This window comes from Phyllostomus hastatus, unplaced genomic scaffold (genome assembly GCF_019186645.2).
Source record: "Phyllostomus hastatus isolate PE091 unplaced genomic scaffold, TTU_PhHast_1.1 phas_scaffold_585, whole genome shotgun sequence".
In the NCBI taxonomy this organism is placed as follows: Eukaryota; Metazoa; Chordata; class Mammalia; order Chiroptera; family Phyllostomidae; genus Phyllostomus; species Phyllostomus hastatus.
Window position 1 is genome coordinate 2972417 of NW_025334037.1, and position 12686 is coordinate 2985102.

Consider the following 12686-nt stretch of genomic DNA (forward strand, 5'->3'; position numbering starts at 1 on the left):
GGCCAGGCCTAAGAGATGATGTGAAACTGGGATGAAGTATGGGTAGTAAAACACCTTGTGGTAAAGTGGTCAGCAGGCATTTTAAGAACATCTAGATTTCTAGAGACATAGCTTCTGCCCTACAAAATCTTCTTTGGGAAGGCCTACCATGTCCCTGAACCCTCGGTGAATTCTCTTGTGGAACTCCCCAACTATGAGCACAGTGAGCACATCTCAGAGGTAGTCCAAGGGAAGACAGGAACCCAGGTGTCAGGGCAGCCTGGAGTCCCTGGCAGTGAGCAGGTATATGCAAGGAGGACACTGTACTCCCAGGGGCTGTGGAATCAGCCAGAATGATGTGTAGATCTTGAGCAGTGGATGAGCTCCAGCTGACACCTGACCACGTTTGTCAGATGCCTTGACCACCTCAGGTGCCTTGCACCTCTGGCCCTTCTGGCCTTCTTTTTCTCCTGCATTCACTTCCCCCAAAATTTTCTGCTTGTCACTGGGCTTGCTGAAGGTCAGAAACCCATTCTCCACCAAGCCACCAGAAAGAAAATAAAGAAACATGCAGATTTTTAAAATAAAACTCCAAGGTCGTTGTGTACCACTGGGCACTAGTGCTCCTGTCAAGAAGGGATAGAACTGAGGAATAGATCTGAAAGTTAAATAACTTCGAGTAGGGTTTCTTCTTTATCCTATTTTTAATAATTCATGTGCCAGACAGGTTGACAACTTATTGAAAATGGTTCCTCACCTGGAAAGTGCTTATTACCTCCAGTGTACCATCTTTATTACATAGATACTGACATTTAACACTCAATAAATCTCTACCCCTCCACGGAGATGTGCCTGACAGCCAACAGGAGTTCCTTCCTATTCTTTGCACTCTGGCATGGTTTTGGTATCAGCAACTATGTTCTGTTACTGGATCCCTTAACTCCAAGGCAAAAAGCAGTCCTGGATGCCTTTGTCCAAGCTGATGGACAATTCAACCCAGCCAAGACTCCTAACATGCTAACAGTGGCTGATACATGTTTGTTAAGGGAGTTAATACTAGTTGAGTGAGTGAATGAGGAAAGGAATGTTCCTGGTATACCCCACCACATGGTCTGCTTGGACATCCAAGGCTCCTCCCAATCCAGCCCCCTCCACCAGCACTGTCCTCCCCATGAATAACCAGTCGTCATCCCCCGATTAGCCAGTGTTACTCTCAACCTCTTGGCTTCGGCTTACATAGTTCTCTCTGCCCCGAATGCCTGCTCTTCCCTCAAGTCCAAGTTCAATACCTTTTCCTCTGTGCATACCCCACCCAGGACTCAGTGTTTTCTAGCCAGTCTGCACACAGTTCCACTCAGCACAGCTCTCAGTTACTCTGTAAGATTCTTCAGGGCAGGGGCTGGTCTTAACTCATTTCAGTAGCTGACCTACCAAAGGCCCAGTATCAAACCACATATAATGAACAAATGAGTGAGTGAATGAGTGAGCACGCAACTTTCCTACCCTCTCCCACTTCTTCCCACTGTCCTTACTACCTCTACCTCTAACAGGTGATTCCACGGGCTCTGCCTTCTTTGGTGTTGTTAAATCCTTGAAATTATAGATAAAGGTAGGTAATGTATGGGTCTCTGAAGTCAGACAAATCTGTCTTTTTGGTCCTACCCTGAAGTTTGCCAATATGTGGCCTCCTAACTCCTTTAAGCCTTAACTACCTTATCCGACAAAAGGGAAAAATGACACATACCCCCATTAGGTGGCTGGAAGGATCAAATGAGGCGCATGCAAAGTGCTTGCAAAGGCACATGGAAGCCATTTTTATTCGTGATTCTCTGCTCTGAGAAGACAGCAGTGTCCCCTGTCCTGCTTGGCTCAGGTGACATAGGTCAAGGCAGGCCAAGTGTCCCAATGGCCTGTGGTATAGGAACACCCAGTGCAAAGCCAGTCTGGACTGGCAGAAAGCCAGCACAGTGCCTGTTTGTAGAGAAATGCAAAAGCATCCCTTCCAAAGACATGTAGCCAGATGAATGTGGGACTGTGTGTTGGTCTACAGTTTTAAATGAGAGCATCATGCAGATGAGTTCTGCTCCAAAGACCACAAACATTTCTTCCCTACAGGGTTTAACTTTCTTCTTGCTGCTACAAGTAGCTTATGCTGATCACTGGCTCAGCAAATGTCATAGGCCTCTTGGGCTATGCTGGGGCAAGATAGAGCCCACTCAGCCCCTGGCACTCTCACTCCAATCCTTTTGCTGTATGTGGGGGGAGGGGTGCCAGAAGCCTACAGGTCCCCTGGGCTATAAAAGGATGAGCAGGGCAGATTTCTAGGAGAGAGGGGAGTAGAGGCAAACTGCTGCAGGTAATCAGTGACTGGGCAACTGTTCTGGGGCAAGATACCCTTCTGAGGCACACAGTTTCTGCCCTGCAGTGAATCACTCAGCATGTGAGACCTCAGTACAGTCTTTGGGGACCCGCAGAGATTGGTACTGTTGTTTCCAAGATGGCAGGTGGTGTGACAGAGGTGTAAAGGAATGCAAGCCCTGTGTGGGACCATCTCTTGGGCGTCAGAAACAGCCCTGCCCAGAAGGTCCTTCTTAGCAGATGCAGCCAAGAAGCTTTGTGATGCCTTTGACTGTGGTCTTTCCAAATCATGCTGTGCTGGGGCTGGTTCTCTCCAAAGAAACTGAGACGACTCAGTATAGACTGTTGGAGGGTCTGTCTGGTGAACCCAAAATTGGATAAGGCAACCTAGGAGCATTATCACTCTGGTATAGCCACACGCACCAGACCTGAGAGCCCAGCCCCTAAAGGAAGGCTCTGGAAAATACTTGGGTCATGGAACTCAGTACAGGGCAGAAATGTGTCTGCTGAGGCAGGGAGGAGCACCCACAGAGCCAAATCTGGGAGCCCAGCAAGTGTCCAGGGAGAGACGGTCATCTCTGGTCCATCTCACTTGTCTCCTTGACCCACATGGGGCCATTATCATGAGGGAGGTCAGAAGCCAGGCTCATGATGCCAGTACTACAGAACATCAGGCGTCATGTTCATACAAGGACACCTTGCCTCTCTGTCATCCCAGGGGCCCTGTGGCTACTCAGATATAAAACATATCTTAGGAATCCTTTGCAAGAGTCAGATGGCAGAAAAGACTCACTGTCATCAGAGAGCCACAAGCAGTGATACGCAAAGGCATGAACATCTTCCCGGCCTCCTTCCCTGGCTCAGAGCACCAATCTATTCACTGAATGCAAAGAACAATTAGTCTTGCCAGATGGGGTAGGTATCAAAGAACCCTCTCCCAGGGCATAACAAATTAAAGCCTGAGTTATAAAAAGCCGATTGATTCACTCAAAGGAGCAAACTGTGGGTTGTGGCTTCTCTTCCTGCTGAGCCATTTCTCTGCATTTCCCAAAGCAGATCTAACACCTCCCGATGGACTTGGTTGTCATATGGCCCTGTATGCTGATAATCTCTACGCTTCAAAGCACTCGCTGGGCATTTTCTGATGCATACTTGTTTAATCATTCAACACAATTTCACTTTGCTCTTCGCTCCAGAATCTGAGCCCTGGGAAGGCCGATGGCAGAGTGCTGGGGCAGCAGATTGCGTGGACCAAGGCATTTCTGCTGGCGCAGTCTACAACCACAGCCACAGAAGCAAGCTCAGAAGGGGAGCTCTGGGACATTACTTCCCTCCACAAGCAAGACCATCTCACTTGGTATCCTCAGCTATGCTAGCCAGAGGAACAAAGCCTGCCCATTACAGGTGATTTAAATTGATGGAATGGGTAATGAAAAGCTCGTCTCTCACAGAAGAAAAGATTATCTGTGATCCATTTAGCATTGACTCAAAATTTGATTTTTAAATTCTAAAATGAATAATATGTTATGAGTTTTATTGGCTGAACCAGAATTAATAAGTTAATGGGAAAAAAAAGGAAAGGAAACGGTTTTTCAGGGCAGAAGAATATCACTCTGAATTGTATCCTGGTGTTTAAGTAACTACCAAGCATCTTGCTGTCAGGACCAAGCATTTTAGCCAAGGTTTTTGCACAAATGTCCTGCCAGCTCAGTGTTGGGTGGTAGGCATACAGAAATGAGAGGGCACCAGGTGCTGCCTTCCATGTCACTTTCCTACTCATCTCACAGTCCCACAAGGGGCATCTCTGGTTCCTGGCAGCTGCCAGTTTAGAGCCAACAATAGTCATACCACAGAAGCCAAGAATGCTGTGAACAGAGGGAAGAAGTAGCCCAAGCCAGCAACACACAAAAGCACATGGCTAGTAATGAACCTGTGCTCTAAAGCTCCCAAGGCCAAGTCCATGCCCAGAACTCTCTGATCTGTGGACTTCAACAGGGCAGCTTTCCCTCAGCTGGATGAATCTTTTTATTTGGCTTGTCTTCACAATCCAACGCCAGAGACAGCTCAAGAAAACATAATTTCTCATTCATTAAAACCTCATAGTTTTGCACACACATTTTTGTACACAAGCTCAACTTTGTTGCATAAGCTTTGGAAGTTGCGTAACTCCTGGAAGCCTCAGTGCTTTCATCTGTACAAAGGGATAATATTGGCAGATTGAAGAATTACGAGGAGAATTAGGGATAAGGTTGGAAGTTTCTAGGACAGTCTCCAGAACACAGTGGTGCTTAGTGAATGGTTGTTGGTGACAAAATGGAAAGGACAATGTCTATATCTCAAGGGCTTTTCGAAAGAAAGCACATGAGGAAGAGGCACCACAGGGCCTACGAGCTGGTTACCACAAGGGTATGAGCGGGAATCTCCAACCTGCTCACATCCCAGCTCGTAGCAGCAGACCAGAGGCCATGTCATAATGGTTCAGAGCCTGGCTCCAGTATCAGCCTGCCTATGTTCAGATCCCAATGGGCAGGTTACTTACCCTTCCTGTGCCTCCGTTTTCTCATCTATACAATGAGGTTGAGCTTAATTAAAAAAAAAAAGCTCAGAGGGCTGCTGCAGGGATTTAATGAGGCCATGATATAACAACTTAGCTTGATACCTCTCACATATTAAGTGCTCAATACATGTTTATGATGCATGGGAATGTATGTATTTTCTCCATACCAAGCAGTTCTCCAACACTGGCTGGGTGACCTACAACTCAGCTCATTTCTGACAGATCTCACAGGTTCAGGGCTCAGTCCCACCAGACTGTCCCCCACCTCATCCCATTTCAGATGCCAACTGAAAGTCCAGGTTGTCACCTGGACTTCTAACAAACTGGTTATAGATTGGAGGTTCCAACGACTCCCTCCTCAGGTGTGATTAATTTGCTGGAATGGTTCACAGAACTCAGAAACATTTTACTTACTAGATCACCGGTTTACTATAAAAGAATAAAACTCAGAAACAGCCAGTGGAAGAGATGCACAGGGCAAGGTGTGTGGGAAGAGGTGTGGTGTTTCCTTGCTCTCTGAGTTCACCCTCTCCATAACCTTCATGTGTTCACTAACCTGGAACTCTCTGAGCCCAGTCTTTTTGGGTTTTTGTGGAGTGACTTAGGAACTTTCCAAAGATACCACATTAACATAACAAAAGACACATTTGCGGTTGTCCACACTTAGGAAATTCCAAGGGTTTAGGAGCTCTGTGCCAGGATCTTAGCTGAAGACCAAATAATATTTTTCTTATTATAAATCACAATATCACAATGTTAACTGCTATCATCATCATCACCATCATCACCAGCAACACAATTAAGAGAAGGACAAAAAGAATGAAGTCCTGGGAATAGAACCTGAGCATAGGAAGATGATATTCAAGTTCCCAACAGAAAATTAGTGGTGTTAAGGGGCAGCGCACATCCCCTCCCCAGCCCCTCCAGTCTAGGAGCCCATGTGTCCCAGAGAGTGCTTCCCCCACTCTGAATCTGTCCCTGGCTGCCTTGTCTGAGAATGACTGACTCCAGGCCATGCTCAGAGCTGCCGTATTCTGTATTATTGGAACCATCTTTGTGCCGTACAAGGCTCAGTTCAAACTCGCCATCTTCCCCACAGCACTAACCACCACTGAGACTCACCGAACTCGGTCACCTTGAAGGCACTTTGCAGGGTGACCTGGGTGCAGAGTTGTGCCTCATAATTTGTCAATTTCCCTTTTTCCTTCTGTAATGTGCCACACACACATTTCTACACAGCCACGGCCTTTTTTTGTTTTCAAGTCTGCAGAGATGAGGGTAAATTTGACAGAATTCCCTCTTCCATTCTCTTGGTAGGCACACTCATCTTAGGGCATCCCCACTGTAGCAAATCAGAGAGAGGAATCGAGCCCATGGTGCCACTATTCAAAGCTGGTCTAAGACTAATGTTCTCACTGGAGGGAAAGTATTTTAATCTCACAACCCCAACCGTGATCATCTGGGAGTGTCACAAATCAGATGCCTGCTTCCACCAAAGGAAAATGCAATACCATGGAGTTATAAGCCAATCATGCTCCCTGAGGTTTGAGCATATGAATGTAGACACTTTAACATGAATCTTCAAAATCACCTTGGTTTTTCCAAGGGAAAGGGGAGACTGAGGAGTGCCTAAATAAACTTTGAAATTATATCTTAAATAAAAATCTGATCAAGCCCATGATATGTGACTAGAAAGGTATTAGAAATTGGGTCAGCAATTTTGTTAGCCATTTGAACTTCTGAACTGAGGGTTTGGAGCCTCAGATTTCCAACTTTCATTCCTAAAATCCACCCTACAAAATAAGATGAAAAGAAATGTTTTCCAAAGTGGGGACAGGAATGGAGAGTTAAACAAAATTAAACATGTTTCTTTATGAAAGTGAAATACTTCTCATAGCCTTGACTATGCTAATGATGACTATGAATCTCCAATGGGGGATTTAGTATGCAAATATTCCCCAAATCAAATGAATTTAACATTTGGAGAAGGGTGACTTGTGGGACTAGGGTCCCACAAGCCACACACCAAGAATCACCAAGTCAAGGAATCAAGGCCCTGCACAAGCAGTGTGGTAGGCCCTCCAGAGGAAACCAGATGAGCTCCTCCCTTACCTTCTCTAAGACCCCCAACTTGAACATGTGCCAGGCACTTCGCAAAGTGTATCACATCCATTCTTTCCTTTCATCTTCATAGTCGTAAGAGGTATGTGTTATCAGTATCTTTATGGGGGCCTCCCAAAAAACTAGAATTATCTTCTGGAGGGTGGGCCCCGTGTAGTACTGACTTCCCCAGCAAGTTGAGTGTTCTAGGAACCCACCTGTATTAGTGTGAACCAGCTGGCATTGTTGTGAGAGCCTGCATTTGACTTCAGTGAATTTTTTAGACTCTCTCAATGTTTTTGTCCATTTCATGATGGGTGATTTACAAGTGCACCTGCCTACAGTTTTTGACCAAAAACAGCATAACCCCCATGTCCTACCCTCCCTATTCACCCAATCTGGTCCCAGCAACTTTTTTTTGTTTCCTTGGATAAAAAAAAGTCCCCAAAAGGAAACATTTTGCTGATGTGGCACATATGAAACAAAAAACAGTAGAAGCACTAAAAGGCATAAAAACCAACAAGTTCAAAAACTATTCTGCATAGTGGAAAAAATATCTTAATAGGTGTATTGCATCAAATGGCACGTACTCTGAAGGCGACTGAAATTTAAATATGTAAGAATAAATAAACAATTTTTATAAGTAAATTCCAGAGTTATTTTGGTCCCCCCTCATATTTCATAGTTGAAGCTTAGGAAGGTCAGTTACTTGTTTAAGGACACAAAGCAAAGAATAAGCCAGGAGCTTGTTACAAGTCTGTTGAAAAAGTGAATGAATGAATGAATGAATGAATATGCAGAAACAGTCTTTGCAAACACTTTTCCACATACTTAAAAGACTTGTATGAAATATAGCAGTAAACTTATAGTCAAGATGGCAGCACACGTAAACACAGCTCACCTCCTTGCACAACCACACCAAAATTACAACTAAATTATAGAACAACCATCACCCAGAACCATCAGAGATCAAGCTGAATGGAAGAATTAAAGAAACCACATCTATCAAGACTGGTCAGAGGGGAAGAGATGCAGAACGGGCTGGTAAGTGGATAAATTCAGAAGGGATATCTCAGGAGCAATGAGTCCTAGCCCCTCACCAGGATCCCCAGCCCAGGGTTCCAGTGCCAGGAAAGTAAGTCCCCATAACTGCTGGCTGAAAAAACCAGCGAGGACTCAGTCGATGGAAGAAACTTCTGGAATCTCAAGTGTTCCTCTTAAAGAACCCACACATGGACTCACCTACTCAGACTCACTCCCTTCGAGCTTGGGCACTGGGGTAGCAGCTTGAAAGACATCATAGGCATACAGGGAGGAAGTGAAAGGTCTGGCATCAAGGTGAGAGCTGGGGGAAAGCTTTCTCCCAGACTGAAAGGCCATTGTCCTTTTTCTGAACCCTACTCCCACAAAACCATGGAGACAGCAGGCAGTTACATATCTGAGACTCCATCAACCTGGCTAATACTGTGTGCCCCGCCATGGAGGTCCCCTGAGACTCCACCCCACCAAACTTATGGGCCCACTCAAGCTGTTAACAGAGGCTTTCCCATGTGAATGGCTGATCTAGGCTCATGGTTCACAACTTCCTAATTCCTCTTAAACAAGAAATGGCCAAACTTAGTGAGTCCCCCAGCCCCTGTACCTCTTGCTAAGTGGCCCTAGGAACTAGCAGCAGCCAGCCTAGATTCACAGTTTGGCTTCACCTGGGAACCTCCAAGCCCAGCATAAGTAGCAACCACCTCAGATTGCTTTATAGCCTAGGTGAAGCCAAGGTCCACCACCCCAGGAAGGGGTGGCTCTGGGCAAAACACAGGAGAGAGCTAACCTTTACCTGTACCACCTAGGGAAACCCAGGGCCTGCACACCTAGTGAAGAGCTACTGACCACACTAGAGCACCACCACCCTGTCCCTGCACAATTGATCCTCCATGAAGGGTGGAAGTTGATGGTCAGTGGTCACAACCAGGTCTTGTAGCTGACTGGCTTGAGTAAATCCTTCCCCTTGATCTGCCAACAGCAACCAAGGCTTAACTATAGAGGAGGGTATACTCAGTCCACAAGAAGGACGCACCTCAAGTACCCAGCTTGGGTGATATGATAGGCTGTGCCACTGGGCCCCACAGGACACCTACTATATTAGGCCATGATACCAAGACAGGGAGTCATAGCAGCTCTACCTAATACATAGAAACAAACACAAGGAGGCTGCCAAAATGAGGAGACAGAGAAACATGGCCCAAGTGAAAGAACAGATCAAAACTCCAGAAAAAGAGCTAAACAAAATGGAGATAAGCAATCTTTTAGATGCTGAATTCAAAACACTGGTTATAAGGATGCTCAGGGAACTTAGTGAGGACCTCAGCAGCGTAAAAAAAAATCCAGTCAGAAATGAAGGACTCACTAGTTAAAAGAAAGAACAACTTACAGGGAGACAACAGTAGAGTGAATAAAGCTGAGAATCAAATCAAAGATTAGGAACATACAGAAGCAAAAAAACAAGCAATCAGAACAACAACAAGAAAAAAAGAATTAAACAAGGATCATGTAAGCAGCCAATGGGACAACTTCAAACATTCCAACATACACATCATAAGGGTACCAGAGGAGAAGAGAAAGAACAAGAAATTGAAAATCTATTTGAAAAAATTATGAAAGAAAATGTCCTTAATTTGGTGAAGGAAACAGACATGCAAGTCCAGGAAGCACAGAGAGTCCCAAACAAGATGGATGCAAAGAGGCCCACTCCAAGACACATAATAATAAATTGCAAAAGGTTAAAGATAAAGAGAGAATTTAAAAGCAGCAAGAAAAAAGCAGTTAGTTACCTGCAGAGGAGTCCCCATAAGACTGTCAACTGATTTGTCAAAAGAAACTTTGTAGGCTAGAAGGAATTGGCAAGAAATATGCAAAGTCATGAAAAGCAGGGACCTACAGCCAAGATTGCTCTGCCCTGGAAACCTATCACTAGAATCAAAGGGCAGATAAAGAGCTTCCCAAAGAAGAAAAAAACTAAAGGACTTCATCATCACCAAACCATTATTACGTGAAATGTTAATGGGACTTATTTTTTAAAAAAAGATCAAAACTATGAATAGAATGTGTCAATAAATGTATCTATCAACAATTGAACCTAAAAAACAAACAAGCAAACATGAAGAACAGAGACAGAATCATGGGTATGGAGAGCGATTTGATGGTTGCGAGATAAGAAAGTGTGTGGAGGAATGGATGAAGAAGTGGGGGGACTGAGAAGTACAAATAGGTAGTTACAGAATAGCCTTGGGGATGTAAGGTACAGTATAAGAAATGGAGTAGCCAAAGTATTTATATACATGACCCAAGGACATAAACAATGGTGTGGGGATTGCCTGAGGGAGGAGGGACTGTTGGGTGGATAGGGGCAAAGTGGGGGAAATTGGGACTACTGTAATAGCATAATCAATAAAATATAATTAAAAATATAGCAATAAAATTTTGATGACCTACTGACCTTGTGTTATTACTAGACAGTCATTGTCTGCTTGGAAAATTGGCAGGCCCATCCCCATCACCAACAAACCTGGGATCTCCCCCACCCATCAGCAGTACTCCAGAGAGCACCATACTGCAAACTAGTTCCAATTACAGGGAGGATGAGCTATTGCCTGAACCAGCCACTCTGGGGTTTAGCCATCAGCCCACAGTTACCCATCAATAGACTGCTATCAACTTCAATAATGGGGCATGCCAGGAAAACAAAAGAGGACACTTGTCCTTGTGAAGAAACAGGTATATTCTTCATCAATTACACTTTTCTAAAGAACAGGCATCTCACTATCTTAGTGAGTTCTGACAGACACTGCAGAGGAGGAGATGAAGGGTTATTATAAAGAGGGTAGGAAGAAGGAAAGATCATACCAAGGGAGGGCAGCCCTACAGAGTGAGCTGGCGGAGACACTGAATTTCCTTGTGCAGGTCTCATACTACTCTGACTCCTACCCCTCTGTCTCTGCTGTTTGCACTGCAGTCGACATGCTCAGCATTTCTGGTCTGGCCTGCAATGGCCTCCTAGCTAGTCTAACCACTTCTATGTCTGTCCCCTTGCCCTCTGCAATTCCTCAGCCACGGTAACCAGGGTAAACATGCAAAAATGTAAATCAGATCACTTCATTTCCTCACTTAAAACTCCACATTAGTCTCCCTTCTCAATTGCAATAACATCCAAATTCTTCACCCTGGTCTCCAGGGGCCTCACTGCTCCTGCTTATCCCACCCTTCCTCTCATTCACTAACTATGCTCCAGCCTCACTGGCCTTCCTTCTTCCAGGCTCATTCCCACCTCAGGACCTTTGCACCTGCTGTGGCCCCAGGACCAGGCCCTTCTTGTCATTCAAGTCTCAGCCCCTTCATTGCCTGCTGCTGAGAGGCTTTCCCTGACAACACATATCAGTACCCTGAACTGCTCCGTTGCCAGTCACTCTATCATAACTTTGCATTTTGTTTTCTTTATAACAGTTATTATTACATAAAATGATATTGTTGATTATTCATATTCTGCCTCCCCTCATCCAGCACATGCACACTAGAATATACCTCCCTGAGAACAAGGACCTGGCTAGCCTTATTCACCCACACCTCCAGTATCTAGAGCAGTGTTCCACACCAAATAGCTAATTAATAAGTTCTCCCTGGATGAAATAGTACCCCAAAGAGTTCTTCATAAATTAAATGAGATAATTATATACTGTGAGTCATGCAGAGGCCCTGGCATGTAGTCAGCACCTAAAACACAGTAATTCAAGTACCGACTCCGTTATCTAACATAATAAGGACCAGTGAATCAGTTCATCAAAAAAGTTGAATAGAGGAGAATTACTAAAATTATACATATATACTATACAAAGCTTAAACACTATTTCTACTTAAAACATTCTTGCTAATCTTTTGATGAAGCAATAAGGCTGCTACTACAGTTCTATATCTATTTTTTTAAGAATTCATAAGTTTTATATATCATCTGTGATTTCCAAATTTGGCTTAGAAGAGAGAAATAACTTAAACTCCCATATGAAATAATCTAAGTGCAAAAGTTTTCTAGGATTGTGTACAAATTTCTTCTAATCTATATCAGCTGCCCTGACCACAACTCACTTGACATTGGTATTGATGGACTTATCAAGCCATTCAATACATGCAACTTGATCTTCCTAAAAAACAACTCTCTTTTCACTTATATTTCACTGGGTCTCTTAATATTTAATTAAATTACTTATTATAATAACAAGTTCACCAAGCGTGAGAAGGATGGGGAATGAATGCAGCTCTCTGACCCCCGTAAGCATTCCTCCCAATGGTGAGGGCAGAAGCTCCTAGGAACACAAGGCACCCCTGTGAGCTGTGAGTGGTCCTCGGTCAGGGGCTTCTACAGAAGGAAGGGAAGGGAGAACATTGGTGAATTCATGAGTTGGTTACACAGGGATGGGTTAAAAGAGATTCTGTTATAGTGGTAGCAGTTGTTAATAGCAGTAATTACAGTTGTAGGCAAAAAGGATTAAATGGAAAGATGCCAAAATGTTTTCTCTGGTAGACAGTTATTTTCCTTTTAACAATTTCCCATATCTTTCAAATTTTGACAACATCATAAATAATATTTCACAAAAGCAGGGAGTAAATTTTGCTCTTGGCTGAGTCAAGGGAGGCTGCTGACAGTTAC

The 12686-nt window shown here is 44.3% G+C and overlaps 1 protein-coding gene across 2 annotated transcripts in view; it reads right to left on the bottom strand.

Moving 5' to 3' along the window:
- The window catches only part of GALNT18 (polypeptide N-acetylgalactosaminyltransferase 18), a 322614-nt gene that overhangs the window by 198269 nt on the left and 111659 nt on the right, over window positions 1–12686 (bottom strand). The window lies entirely within an intron of this gene.